Source organism: Sus scrofa, chromosome 11 (assembly GCF_000003025.6).
Source record: "Sus scrofa isolate TJ Tabasco breed Duroc chromosome 11, Sscrofa11.1, whole genome shotgun sequence".
In the NCBI taxonomy this organism is placed as follows: Eukaryota; Metazoa; Chordata; class Mammalia; order Artiodactyla; family Suidae; genus Sus; species Sus scrofa.
Genome location: NC_010453.5, coordinates 16666375 through 16679093, shown reverse-complemented (window position 1 = coordinate 16679093; position 12719 = coordinate 16666375). Strand labels below are relative to the sequence as shown.

The following is a 12719-nucleotide window of genomic DNA, read 5'->3' as shown; positions in this document are numbered from 1 at the left end:
CTGAGGACTTTGCCTGCATCAAAGATGGGAGGAACTTGAGAGGAGTCTTGAGTAGGAGAGGAGGGAGAGGGTCAGAGAGAGGAGTCTGTGGGTGAGGCCCTGGGACTGAGGAGGGGAGAACCTGAGCTTTTTTTCTGGGTGAATCTGGTGAAGCTCATCTCTCACCACGTGGTGAATTTCATCTGGTGAATCTCAAGCCTTGAACTTGATTTAAGTGGATCCGAAGCTGGTGGTGCGCTGCTACCTGGCAGAAGCAATGACAAATCCTATCTGGATGATGCTCTTAATTAATTAAGGAATTAAATATAATTCTGGCATTTAAAAAAAAATAAAACATCCAATATCCAGTCAGAAATAAGTAGGCACACAAGGAAGCTAGAAAGAACCGGCAGAAGCAGCAGATAACAGATTCATAACACTTAGATGTAGGAATTACCGCAGAGTCTTTAAAGTAAGTATGCTTACTGTGTTTGAATACATAAAAAACAAACTCGAGGATCGCTGAAGGAATAGTAAATATATATATTATGCATACACACATACACATAGTGATAAAGCAGACCAAAACAGAATTTTCTAAAAATTAAAACAATACAGTTTTAAACTAAATGGATGGGCTCAACAGCAGAGTAGACACCACTGAAGAGAATTAGTGAACTGGAGGAGACATGATTAAAAAGCATAGCATAGTGGTACCAGCTACAAAGACCAGGGGGGCGGAGGTGGAGGTGAGGAGATGAGAGCAGGTGTCACCTCTTTGCTCATGGTCCCTTAGCACTGCATATTTTGATGTTACATAGAGGCAGTAAACGGAAAACACACAAAAACAGTGTGTACCATGCATATTTGAACTTCAGCTTCACAGCATGTCTTTTTGCCATCCGTGGGAAATTGCTACATCGGCTGCAATGCAGATACATTGAAACCCTAGGAAACCAAGTACACCTGGGGTTGATGTATGGACAGGCATATAGACCCCTTCAGAGTGGGAGCTGCCTTCCATTGTGAATTCATTTACTGGTGCAGCAGGAACCAAAACATGCGTACAGTATGTAGTTGATCCTATAAAGTAAATAATGGAACTTAGGTCTACAAATATTTCATTGGCAAATACGGTTTCTGTTGTTGGGACCTACACAAACCACATCCTCCAGACCCAGGAAAAACTATTTTCACTCAAGAAGTCATAATATCTGAAAGGAGTCAGTCTTAGCAGTTACACAGAAGGACTTAGGGCAAGAATGATATCTTCAAATGCTAATAAAGGCTGAGAGGCCGTGGAATGGGTAACGCATAAATCGAATGCTAAGCTGGAAGAGCTGACCGCTTCAGCAAGAGGAAGATAAGGAGTCCCATGGCAGCTGCAGCATTTGCAGAGAAATCATCATGAAAATTGATTTACAACATCTGGTCCCCCAGGTGTCTTTAAGCTGGCAATTTATGTATTTGTTATTTTAAAAATACAACTACGATTTAGGAAGAACTTTTTTAATAACCTAAAGAAGGGCTATATGACTTCTGACCAGAACGAACAGGTGCAAACCTTTTATATAACAGGGATCATCCAAAATTAGTGTAATCCAAAATATTTATCCAATTTTGAGGGTTCCAGGATCCATGTGAAAAATTTAACAGTTTTTGAAATAATATCTTCAAATTGGTGTAGTTAATCTTCTTAAGGTAGGATTTTAAAGCGTTTCCCACACTGGCACTTCATCTGGCTTGGGACCAACCTCAGAACAAAGCAGAGCCACCTCTCATATACACACCATCACTCCACTGTGGTTAACTTCAACAGCTTGCTTGAAGGAACTTCCTTTCAGAGGAGAGATTGTATAGTTTTAAAGGCACATTAATTTGTATAATATAACCTGCCCTGCTATAAACTACCATTAAAAACCACAGTGTTTTGATTTGGTACTTAGATGATATTTTGGGAGTGAAAATGATCACTAAATATGGTTTTATTATATCCACAAGGACTGTATTAATTTGCCAAAGTTTTGTAACCTCAGGAAGTTATTACTTTCCCTCAATTTGTATGTAACAAAAGTCTTTATGATTTAGTCTGCTGTACTGTAAGTTGGTTATAGTCACTGAAAATACAGTCATTGCCTGAAAAAAAAAGTTTAGTAGAGAAAACAACAGGTCTATTCCCCAAGTCCATGATTTTCTTTTCTGTGGAAATGTTCATTTGTGCCATATATTAGATTCCAGATATGTGATATCATATGCTATTTGTTTTCTCTTTCTGATGTACTTCACTCCGTATGAGAGTCTTTAGTTCCACCCATGTTGCTGCAAATGGCATTATTTTGTTCTTTTTTATGGCTGAGTAGTATTCCATTGTGTATACATACCACATCTTCCTAATCCAGTCATCTGTCGATGGACATTTGGGTTGTTTCCATGTCTCGGCTATTGTGAATAGTGCTGCAATGAACATGCGGGTGCATGTGTCTTTTTCAAGGAAAGTTTTGTCCGGATATATGCCTAAGAGTGGTATTGCTGGGTCATATCGTAGTTTTATATATAGTTTTTAAGGTACCTCCATACTGTCACTTATGATGGCACATGATAATGTGAGAAAAGAGAATGTATACATGTATGTGTAACTGGGTCACCATGCTGTACAGTAGAAAAAAAATAATGTACTGGGGAAATTTAAAAAAGAAAGAAATAGGAAAAATCTACAGTAAGAAAGTCTCACCTGCATTAAATCAGAGGGAAAAAAGAGAAGAGAGAAAGAAGAATCTCTTTATTTTTTTTTATTTTTTATTTTATTTTTTGTCTTTTTGCTATTTCTTTGGGCCGCTCCCGCAGCATATGGAGATTCCCAGGCTAGGGGTCGAATCGGAGTTGTAGCCCCCGGCCTACGCCAGAGCCACAGCAATGCGGGATCCAGTCTGCATCTGTGACCTACACCACGCTCACGGCAACGCCAGATCCTTAACCCACTGAGCAAGGGCAGGGACCGAACCCACAACCTCATGGTTCCTAGCCGGATTCGTTAACCACTGCGCCACGACGGGAACACCAGAAGAGTCTCATTAATAAATTGCCAGGGAGAGCTGGATAGCCATCTGGGGAAAAAACAAACAAAATTCATGACCTGACTACCCATATTCAAAAAATCATCTGTAGATCTAAATGTGAAAGGCAAACTATAAAACTCTGGTGGATTATATTAGAGAATTTCTTCATGAGCTTGGGCATATGAAAGAAAGAAAATTATAAATGGAACTACACTGAAATTAAGAACTTTATCAAAAGACACCACGGAGAGAACAAGAAGGCAAGTGACAGAGTGGGAGAAGAAATAGTCAATAAAAATAAATGACTTGGGCTTGCACGCCTTCCGCTGTGCACTGGCTCTTCTCATGTCTGACCAGCATACACCCTGTCCAGGGGCTCTTTTCCTTCCCCACAGCATGAAATGCATCTCTGTGCTGAGAGTATCTCCACGCAGCCCTCTTGCTGTCTCGCTTCCCCTTTCTCCCTACACCCCCTAAAACACACTTCACGCCTCCCTACCTTGGGGACTTTAGAAACGCTGTCTTGGGTTTCTAAGACACTTAACGTCTTTTCCTACTCTTTCATTTGTCATGTTAAAAGTCACTTCTACAGAAAGCCTGTCCCTGTCCACCCTGCCTAACAGAAGCACCCAGCCAATCATTTTCAGTCACATACAGTTACTGTCTTTGTAGCACTTGTTACAAGCTAGCAATAGTTTGCTTCTTTATTTGTTACTTTACTTGCTATTTGTCTCCTCCACAAAACCCCAGCACTGAGCTTGCAGGACCATCATAGTTATCTGTTCTCCTAAGTACCTAACCCAGTGCTGAACACAGAGAAGTGTCTGAGAAATATTTGTTGAATGAATGGGTGGAGGAATATGGTTCTTCTGGTTTCTTAAGCTAATAGACCCCTTTACACTGTTCTTTGGTGACAGGGTCTAGAACACATGGAGTCTAGAACACCTCGAGAAAGTGAATCTTAAAGTTCTTGGATGTCTCTCTGAAAAGCTGCATGGGAATTATTTTCAGTCTGCTTCTCTGAAGAGTGCCCCAAGAGACAACTCTGATCAGTTATCATTTCCAAAGATGGCCACAAAACACCTCCCATTCCCCATGCTCTTCTTAAAAGTGATATTGACACCCCTCCTCTGGAGAGATAGGGTCTCTATTCTTCCCCTTCAATCCAGGTGATATTATAAATTTAGCAGAAATGATGCTGTCTTACAAGTTCCCTTGAACAAAGAGAAGTAAGAAACGAGGCTCCATCATAAAAGGCAATACAGCTTTCACCTGGTGCCCTTGGCAGCTAGCATGTAGCTATGAGGATGCCCAGGTAGACCCATGGAGACGCCCTGGGTAGGTGTTCTGGCTAACAGCCTCAGCTGCTATAACAGATGAGAGCCAGTATCAGCCATCAGACAGTGACCAAGGAAACTTCTAGTTGATTCCCATGCTCCAGTTATCAAGTAAACCCAGCCTCTGAGTCTTCTCTATCATATAACAGAGATAGGCCATCCCCAGATCTGCCCTCCCCAAACTCCTGCCCCACAAAACCCACAAGCATAACACGATGGGTTTTTGAAACCATTACATTTTGGGGTTTTGTTAGCAGCAGCAGTAACCAGAACACTAAGACTCTTTAATGTTAGTTATAAAAAGATTCCTATTTTCTCAAACATTTGGACAGGTGGTGGTATTGACACAATTGGGAATATTTGAAAATAGAGAAATGGACAGTTCTCTTACTTCTGTACAAAAGTAACAAGCTGTGGGGAGCCAGGGCCAGCTCACACTGGCTTACGATGCACATGTTCCCAAGGTGTATATCTCTTCCCAACCAGCCATGGTGGAAGTATTTACACCATGGAAATTGGCAAGCACTGTAAAAATCAGGGCTTCCCCCCCGCCACACATACACACACACTCCAGAGAAATGGCTTACTAACATACCAGTGAAATATGTGGCTTTCCCTCTTGATAGTAATCTCTCTGCCCTATTACAAAAAAAAAAGAAAGAAAGAAAAAAGTTTGAATTTTTGGCAGTTTGTCCTCCAAGTTTCCTTCAGGGCCTGTCTGTGATGTTCCAAGAGCCATAGGCGGGTTCTCCCTGATCTAATATGCTCCTCTAGCATTTCTACATGGGCTGTCCCATCCCTGCAGTGACCCTGCCACCAAGTTACAGGTAGAGGTGGAGCAAGCCCAGATGTTCCAGGAGGGGCTGAGGGTCCCCACGATCCCCCAAGAAAGAGAGGTTTTCCTTTTTCTACTCAATGTGCATCCATAGAAAGCTCTCCTGCTGGCCACCACTGGGCCATTAAAACCATGTGCAGCAGGCCCAGCACTGCTGCCTTTTCAGGTAGAAAGTCAGGGCAGGCACCCTCCGTTCTCTTGTCTGCAGTGGCTGAAAACCTCGAATGTGACCTCGATGTGCCCAAAAGGATGAAGTGGGCCTACGGATTGAGCCTTTAATAAAGGCTTGTGGAATTCCATTATTAAGTCAATTCTCCCAACGCATAAGTGGTACTTTCTGCTGCTATTTTAATACATTATGTCTCTAGTGTATTTGCATAGCTATTAAATATCTCCGTTATTAGGATAGGAAATTGGGCAGCAAGGGATGAGTATCCAGCCCTGTGTCTGACAAACAGAGTGGGATATGCTGGAAGTGAAACCAAAGTTAGTTTCGCCAAATTAGAATTTGAGGAAGAAAGACTTTAAACTCATGTCATACCCCCTCAGATAATCAGCAATTCAGCTTCTAACTACTTATCCTACAGCTAGACCTATACAGGGACAAATGAACAGATAGCTTTATAAGGATGTTCACCCAGGTATTGTTAGGGTTAATCAATGTTACTAGCTTAAAATGTGGCCACTCATGAAATGAAATATCAAAAGAAAGCCTTTTAAAAAAGGAGTCAGGCCTGTGTGTTTTCTTATAGGGATATCTCCAAAATACCTTAAGTGAGAAAAATCATGGCAATGCAACCTGTAATGTTGCAAATTGGTCAAAAAGAATATATTCGTGTATGTGAGTATATGCATGGAAAAATCTCTGAAAGGAAGCAGGAAAAACTGTTGGGAGGGAGTTAGGGTGAAAAGATAAGAAATTTGGAGTGAAAAAGAGCCTCACTTTTCATCGTAAATGGTTTTGCTCTGCTTGAAATTTGCTACCATATGCATATATTTTTTTCTGATGACACCATTTGTTCAATTATATCATTTTTAAAAATTGAAGTAACATCTGTTTATAACATTATAAGTGTCATGTGTGTGAAATCATAGCCCTAACTCAATAACTTAATACAACTTAATAAAATAATTTGTGTTAAGATGATTGAAATCCTTTTAGGCAATTTTATTCCTCTTCGGTTTCATTGTTCTTGAGCTCTTTCAGTCATCTTTTGCTAGTCAACTATGCCCATGTAAATTCACCCTGATGCCAAGCAGCTCCAAAAAGTGTTTTCTTTTTTTCTTTCTTTCTTTTTTTTTTTTTTTTTGTCACTGTATATTGAGCACTAGAGCAGTAACTGGTGCACAGTGGGGGCAAATACAAAATTAAAATGTATATAGTACGTAAGAGGGTGGCTGGTGCTGTGAAAAAAATTCAGCAGAGTTGCAGAGGGGTGAGGTGTAATTTTTTCAAAAAGTGGTTAGGGTAAGTTTGATTGATAAGTTGATATTTGAGTAAAGACTTAAAAGAATTAGCAAAGCGAGCGACAAGGCTATTGGGAATACGAGATTTCCAGGCAGAAGAGTATCAAGTGCAAAGGCCCTGAGACGGGGTGTGTTGATCAAATAACATGCTCAGTTCATCTACACTACACATTTCAAATACACATAGATCGTTCCTGAGCTTAACACAGGAATATGAACACAATAGATTTGATCAATATCACCATTTCTTTAATTCCCAGGGTTAAAGACACTAACCAAGCAAACGATTATATTGCTACTTCAAGCCAGTGGAGATGACGGCCCTAACGGACATGGAGCAGAGGTTAATACCCAAGAGAATTGAGATGACCCTTCCAAGAAAGCCTGAGTGATTCCTCTGACAAACTTGCTTTTCACAAGGTGCAGATACGCAGGGCAACCCTGAGCCTTGAGACCCAAGCGCCCTTTTATAAGCCTTACCCCAGTGAGGACACACAGCTCACACCTGTCTCATGGATTCATCTTTCAGCTCATACACTTGGCCTCAAGTTCACATTGCCTGATTCTAAAGTCTGATTAGGGTCTGCAACCCCGGGTCTGGAATCCATAAACTTCCCTGTCACCTGCTTCTCAGCATGTCTGACCTTAAGCCATAGCATCTCTGTCACTGTACTGACACCTCATTTCACTTTTCTGCAGGGCTTTCTGATTCTTAGATCCTTCTTCATGGATCTCATCTGACTCGACCTTCACATAACATCTGACACTCTTGATGACTAAACCCTTTCCCCAAACTCTCACCTCCGGCTTCCATGACATAGTTTCCCACTCAACTCAGATCTTTCGTCGTTTCCTCCTTCCCCTGTCTCTCCCTTAACAGTGATGTTCGCAGCGTCTGCGTTGACTCTTCTCTCTCTCCCGGCACTGGTTCTCACTTAAATGCTCATCACACTCTCGCTACATTAATCCAGAGGGAGAAGGGAGGCTCATTCCACATCCATCCCCTCTCCCATCATCCTTGTAATTTATAAGTAATAATGTCACCTGCTGTGGATAATGTTAATCATATACAGAAGAAAACGAGGAGACTGTGAAGAAATACAAAACTGATGCTATTTGTGTCTGTCCAAGCCCAGACCACGTGGCGTAGGAGTAACTTCTCCTCCAAGAGGCACGCTTGGAGTGGGGTTTTTAGCTAAGGAAGCTGAAATCTGAACAATCATATTTTGCTCTTCCCAAAGAAAGACTTGAATAGAAAGATGTGGTCAGAAGGCGGCCTCGAGAAAAACTAACAAATCCGGGCAGCCCTGTGTCCACCGCGCAGACAGGAGGGGAGGGAACCCCTGTGTTCTGACCGAAGAGCTCGCCTCCAGGCTTCATGCTCTGTTCTCCCCGCCCCCACTCCAGCCCCTCTCCACGGTTCGCCTGAAGTGAGTGGCTTATTTTTCTTAGCCAGGAGGCTTAAGGAAAGAATCCCATTTGGGGTATGTGGGTAAAAAAGAAAAATAGAAAAGCCACTGATGTCCCAGCCCCCATCCCAGCCCCTCTCCTACCCTGTCCTCAGGTGGACCCTCCCTGGGAGCAGGCACAGGCTCCACAAGCTGACTGTGACTTAGCACAGATGCGATGTTATCAATTCGTCTGCGACCATCAACTTGGGAGTCTCGCTTCCAGGGAGAGCAAAAGGAAGAGGTTGGGACCTTGAGACCGTGAACTTGGGAATCAAACCAACTGGGTTCAAATCTCAGCTCCGCCGCTTACTGGTTTGTGCCTTTGTAGAGTTTCCTGCCTCCCTGTACCTCAATTTTCTCACCTGCACATTGGGGATAAACAGAGCACCTAACTCACAGGGTTTTAAGCACTCCATGGGTAAATACACTCAATGAGCCAGGACAGTGCCTGGCTGCGAGTTAAATTCTCAATATCATCATAATGGGCAGGAAGAAGCAGGAGGAATACCATGGTCCCAGTTCCGAGGAACTTCATTTCGCCTCACCCAATTTCCACTACGAGAACCAAGCTTGCTTCGCATCAGTTCTTTTCCCCCAAGGCAATTGCATCAGAAGCATGGGGCTTATCTCTCTCTGGTTATTTTTTCTAAGACCCAAGCAGAAGGAGGAATCAAATGACTATTTGCTAAATGGTTTGTCTTCCTCAGGGCAAAAAGTTTAATGAGAACATTCTTCCGGCTGGTTCCTATGGAGAGTGCAAAGTTACTTTTTGAATTATGACATATTTTGAGCTAAATATTTCTATCTAAATCCTGAACACTTCCATAGCCTTGTGTTTTCCTTAAGTTATTTGTTTGCCTTTTAAAAAAAAAAATAAAGGAGCAAAAACCATTAGTAGAAAATAACTCTCATATATAAATCAAAACAGCTCTGTTGTTTTTAATCCCAACCACAAGTTTAGCAATGCACAAAAAAGGCACAGTCTCGACAGTACCTGGAAACATGTTCATGAGTATCCTGGACTAACAATCAATAGGAATCATTCATTCACTTCCCTACCTTGGATTTTATGCTCACCAAGCAGCCTGCTAGTTATAATCCGTCTTACAGGTAGAGTATGTATTGAGAGGGGAACTTAAGTCTTGGGGGAGAATTGAGTATTTCTATTTCTCACTCTAAATTAATGAATTGACATGGTGGTTTGCACATCAATCTCTTGTGAGTTATATGTATATAACACAGCCATTAAAACACTAGTTTAATTCTGGGAGCCCAAGCAAATGAGGGTTCCCCACCCTCTACAGCCTCTAGGATGCTATGGTCATACCCAATGTGGTTGCCATTCTGTGACCCCTGACTGCACCTGCTAGTTTACCTTTATAACATATCCCCTTGGTTCTTAGTTATAGCAGCAATTACCATAGTTACATCTGCTACTGTGACGTCTATCTGCATCTGCCTAGCAGACCCTAACTGAATGCCCCATAGGCATTTCAGGTTCAGTGTTTCTAAGACGTAGTTCATAGTCTCTCGCCCTGCCAGCCCATTCTTCCTGCTGCTCCCACAGGCACAGGGGATGCTGGAAGAGCTTTAAGCAGGGTAGAAACATGATCCAGTTTGCATTTCTCTAAGAGTTCTCTATCCAGTGTAGAGAATAGATTGTTAGAGAGCAGAAGTGGCTGTGGAGGGCCAGGCAAGAGGTTACGACAGTCACCTAGATCAGCCGTGATGCTGACCCAGACCAAAGGATGCCATTGGAGAGGGAGAGAAGAAACAATTACGAGATATAGATGAGGTCTATTTGTGATGACTGGATGTGAAAGGCGGGACAGATGAAGATATCAAAGGTGACCCTGGTGTCTGGTGGATGATGGGATCGTTCACAATGAAAAGGCAGCAGGTTTGGGGAGGAAGGTCATAATTTTTCTTTTGGACGTGATGGATTTGACACACCTCTGAGACATCCAAGAGAAGATTCTGTGTAGGGAATTGGCGTCAGCGTTGGAGCTTAGCCAGGAGAAATGGGTCCGAGACACAGATTTAGACCTTGTCAGCCTGTCGATGGTATTTGGGTTCGTGGGCATGCATAGAGTCATCCAGGAAATGATTAGAGAATGAGAAGAGAAAGAAAGCAATAGAGGACTAGAACAGAGGGAGTCCGATGCAAGAAGCCAGACTGTCCTGTAGGATCTGGCAAAGGAATCTGAGAAGCAGGGTCCAGAGCTGTGGGAGGAGGACCAGAAGGGCTGATGTCGAAGGAAGGGGAGGCTCTAGGGCGGGTGCAGGGCCACTGTGTGTCCTGTGGCTAAGAGGTCAAGTTGAAGTGCCTCTAATCTTTCTCTTGGGAAAAATTCCATAAGAGAATTGGAAAATGTTTATTACAAAAACCAAAAAACCAAACCAACCAACCAACCAACCAAAAAAACAACTCTCTGGATAGCCATAGGTTATGGCTTGAAATGCAATGTATATCCAAATTATATATAATAAGGAAACTTTTCAAAAATGATTTATGCAGCATCAAAGTAGAGAATTGGAAAAAAAAAACCCACATAATTGTTCATCCAAAAAGTTCATCATTGTAAAGTCAGACATCTGCATGTTTCCAAATATTTCAGTGTTTGGCATCATGTAAACCACATGGGCAGATGTTTGGCTGTTTTTTTTTTCTTCCCCAAGAATCATCTGGATATTTAGCATTATGTGCAATGCAACCTAAAACTTGGCACACAGCTCACTGACCCACATTGCCACCTTTCTAACATAAAGCGGGTGGTTGCACCATGATCTTTTGGGTTTATGCACCAATGGTTTCTTAAATCACTTAGAACACCATTTGTCAGTGTTCCCAGACTCACAGATAAAATATCACATGCATTCCCTCCCACCATGAAGCCAAATCCAGATACATTTTGAGTCAGTAGCATAAGCCCTCCGAGATCCTCACATGGGGCTTTGCTTGTTTCCTAGGTGACCAAGCTGTGCAGCTAGTTACTATTCCAAAGCACACAGCCAGATTCCCATCACTATGATATATTCCATTTTCTATTCAATTTCATCCCCGGGAGGAAACTCAGGGGTTATACGGAATTGCGCGTTTAGACTTGCCCTTCTGTCAAACGTTAATAGGATCACGGAATCATGATGCAGAGGGAGACGGAAGTCATGGACTCATTTCACTCCCCATCAGCAGGAGAGCGTTTAATGTAATCCTGAAGAACTAAGGAATCCTTGCGTTGAAAAGACAGCTCCTTTCCCCTCCAGAAGAGGAGATTCTACCACCTCCAGTAAACAATTGGCAGGGCTTGGCAACCTCTTCCCTGTGAGAATCCTGGGTGACGTGGCATCAACTCCCATCAGAGGAGGAGATGCCTAGTCAAAAACACACTGGGAAGAAAATGACCAGATTCACTTACACATGATTCAGATAGAATAGTTTGAATTCTGGAAAATATTACAGAAAAGTGAAAGCATCAAAACCCAGCCAGTTCACAATCTAATATTTTCCACTTTAGATTACTCAAGCCAGGAAGTGTCCAGAGATCACTTAAGTCAGTTCTGGAGGAGTTGTGGGATTTAACTTCTGTCACTCAGTATACTCTTTTTTCATGCTTCTTCCAGTAAATAGATCTCCCAGTGGGATAAAAATTATTTGAACTGTGTCTGCTCTGGTACATATTCAGCTGTGCCCATGATGAATGCTTTAATAAAACTAAGTCTTTTTTTTTTTTAAATGAGAGTGGATAACTTTGAACATTTTTCTAGTTTCCTCCAAGGGATTAGAAAAGGCATCAGAGGCCACTAGCAGTTAAAGGACCTGGCATGGTCACTGCTGTGGCATGAGTTCAATCCCTGGCCCAGGAACTTTTTTGTGAGTGGGCACAGCCAAAGAATAAGAAAAGGCATCAGAACATCCACAGCCCAACCATGTGCTCAATCACCCTTTCAGCAGCACTGGCAGAACACCTACGGTATACTAGGCTCACTGTTAAGTGCTAGGCATAGAGGCATCTGTGTGACATAGATGCCTCTGTAATAACATCTTATGTCAATCACTATAATTGATTGAAAGTATGGTGGAGAGTGGAATCGTCTGATCTTGGTGACACGTATTATTCAGAGGTGGAAAGAGGGAAGGATCAAAGCAGCATATAAACAAATACAAAATAGCCACTTTGTTAAGAAAGCATAAATAGGGAGCTCCATCTAGTGAGGAAGGAAGCAATGATTGAGAGGCCATCTGATGACCAAGTGAAGCAGGTGAAAAGAATCCCAGCTAGAGAAACTGGCATGACAAGGACTTTGTGCCTGGAGAGGAAGTGCCTTGGTCATTTAAGGAACTAAAATGGGCCAGTGTGGTTGAGCACAGAGAATGCAGAGAGAACTGGGGTGGGGACCTGTGATCGCACATGGCTGGAGGTTTGGTACAGTTCTAGTCTCCATCCTCAGAGCAACAGGAAGCTCTTGCAATCCTTCAGGCTGTACAGAGACTGCCACAGCTAGATTTGTTTTTCAGGATGAGCACGCTGGTTACAGAACACTGGCTGGATGAGGGACAAGAATGGTTGCGGGGAGCCGTTTGAAAGATTAGCAT

At 42.5% G+C, this 12719-nt stretch overlaps 1 long non-coding RNA gene and 1 pseudogene across 1 annotated transcript; one reads left to right on the top strand and one right to left on the bottom strand.

Moving 5' to 3' along the window:
* LOC110255773 lies at positions 867-1390 on the top strand (annotated as a pseudogene).
* LOC110255768 lies at positions 3003-7726 on the bottom strand. Its single transcript, XR_002336578.1, has 3 exons — positions 7476-7726; positions 4968-5011; positions 3003-3083 (listed from the first exon to the last, which is right to left on the bottom strand). It is a non-coding gene; the product is annotated as an uncharacterized LOC110255768 (long non-coding RNA).